This window comes from Anomaloglossus baeobatrachus, chromosome 5 (assembly GCF_048569485.1).
Source record: "Anomaloglossus baeobatrachus isolate aAnoBae1 chromosome 5, aAnoBae1.hap1, whole genome shotgun sequence".
Classification (NCBI taxonomy): Eukaryota; Metazoa; Chordata; class Amphibia; order Anura; family Aromobatidae; genus Anomaloglossus; species Anomaloglossus baeobatrachus.
In genome coordinates this window covers 475,221,215-475,223,565 of record NC_134357.1, presented here as the reverse complement: position 1 = coordinate 475,223,565, position 2,351 = coordinate 475,221,215, and the positions used below count along the sequence as shown (strand labels likewise).

Sequence of the window (2,351 nt, the reverse complement as noted above, 5' to 3'; positions counted from 1 at the left end):
ATCTGGAAAGAGACAGACGGAGCACATTACTTGGCTAATTTAGTTAAATCTGTTTGGAATATCTGTGGTGTTGAAATATATGTTGTGAAATGCTTCTATTAGCTTAGTTTTTGCCTTTTAATAATTACATTTCTTTCTATTTGTTTTGTGGTTTTTGTGTGCAGAATACATTTTTGTTAATACATTCTATTTTGTTAACAGCAGTTATTAACCCGGGCGAAGCCGGGTAGTACAGCTAGTATAACAATAAAATTGTAACCTGTGGAGCTTATTGGACAACTTTTTATGATTAAATAAATAAATGGGGGAAAAAAACAGCATGGGGTGCCCCTTATTTTTGATAACCAGCAAGGGTAAAGCAGACAGATGGAGGCTGTTATTATGAGGCTGGAAAGGCCTATGATTATTGGCCCCTTCCTAGACTAAAAATACCAGCCCGAAGCCACCCCAGAAGTGGCACATCACATTACATGCACCAGTTCTGACTTTTTTCCTCAGCTCTTTCTGATTACCCTGGTGCGGTACAGGCCAATAACCATGGGCCTTCCCAGACTAAAAATAGCAGCACTCAACCACCCCAGCAGAGGCGCATCACATTAGCGCTTTGCATGGTTCTTACCTGGTGTGGTGGCAATCAGGGTAATGGTAGTTGGGGTTAATGGCACCTGTGTAGTGTTAGCTGGCATCAAGCCCAGGGATTAGTAATGGAAAAGTGTCTATCAGACATCGCCATTACGAACCCAGTAATAAAAAAAAGATACACACGTAAAAAATACTTTATTAAAATAAACACTTTCCATCATTCACCACTATACTAAAGAAAAAAAAAACAGCAGGACCACCGTAGTCCAAGGAATCCGCCATATTCCACAAATGGAAGCCTGAAAACATAAACATAGAGAAATAAAAACAAGACACAGTCCTTTGTTCACCAATTTATTAAATTGCAAAGTTCCCACCAAAGTCTGACATAGTCCAGTGCTTCCCAGGACGTTTCTCCACAATAAAAAGACTATGGAGGCTTAGAATGAGGCTCAGAATGAGACTCCATAGAATTTGAGAAGCAGCCGCTCCCGCCTCTTGCCGCGCACAGCGAATCCCGGTGATTCTGATGAATGGTAATGTCAGGAACGTCACTTATATACAGTTGTATGCCTTCTATGTCCCCCAAAATGTACTTGTGCCCCTTTCGTGTTCCTACACAATAGCAATGTCCCTTTTTGAACACCGTCAACTTGGAATTGTTTCGCCTTTGTGTTCCTACACAGTAAAAATGCCCTGTGTGTGTCCTACACAATAATAGTTCTTCTCTTAGGGCTGTACAATTATACTACACCCTATGTGCCCCCTTTAGTCCCCTATACTGTTGTAATGTCCCCAAATGTTTACCCACACAATAATAATGGCCCTTTTTTTCAGCCACATTCATTGGTATTGTTTGTCCTTTGTGCTCCTACAAAGTAAAAATTACCTCTCTGTGCCCCTATACAAATGTAATGTCCCCTTCCATCCCCCAACACAGTAGTAATGTCCCTCTTTGTTTCCCACTTATACTACAAAATCTATCACAGGCAAAAGCTGCCCCCTCACTTCCTCCCAGCATGCTCTGCAGTGTGGATCTAATTTGCATATTGAATTATTACACAATATCTCTTATTTTTTCCGTAATTAGCTTTTTTACAGTTTGATTTCTTCATTAATAGGATATTACCTAAAATCTTTCAGAATTTACTGTAAAAAAAAAATTTAAAAAAATAAATAAATTGATGTCCCTAAGTTAAAATATCCCATTTGTTTAGGCCTATATATAGCAGTCAGGTTGAATAGCAGTTCATGCTTGCTTTGGCAGCACATATACTTTGCTTTTGGCAGCACATTTACTAAGCTTGGTACGATACAGAGAAGATCCGCATGGCCCCTGCGCAAGGATGACACACAAATTCGTGAAGCGTTCCATATTTTGACGCATTTATTAACCCAAATGTATTTTTTTTTCCGTCATTTTTTTGAGGTAAGAACATTTCTGGCCTTTTTAACCCCTTCAAGCCATGGCCATTTTGCTTTATTTCCTTTTCGTTTTTCCTCCTCTTCTTCCAAAAGCCCTAACTTTTTGATTTTTCCATGTGAGGGCCGTGTGTTGTGCTTTTGAATGACATCACTCATTTTTTCTATATAATGTACTGGAAAATGGGAAAAAAAAATCCAAAAATGTAGAAATTGTAATTAAAAAGTGAAATTCCACAATTTAGGGTTTTTTTTTTTGCTTTTTTTCTGTCACCACGTTTACAATTTGGTAAAAGTGACCCGGCATTATGATGCCTCAAGCCGGTGCGAGTTCGTAGATACGAAAC

The 2,351-nt window shown here is 38.9% G+C and overlaps 1 non-coding gene across 1 annotated transcript; it reads left to right on the top strand.

The window, feature by feature from the left end:
• The first annotated feature begins 1,859 nt into the window (after positions 1-1,859).
• LOC142313566 (U6 spliceosomal RNA) lies at positions 1,860-1,963 on the top strand. Its single transcript, XR_012754560.1, has one exon. It is a non-coding gene; the product is annotated as a U6 spliceosomal RNA (small nuclear RNA).
• The last annotated feature ends 388 nt before the right edge of the window (positions 1,964-2,351 follow it).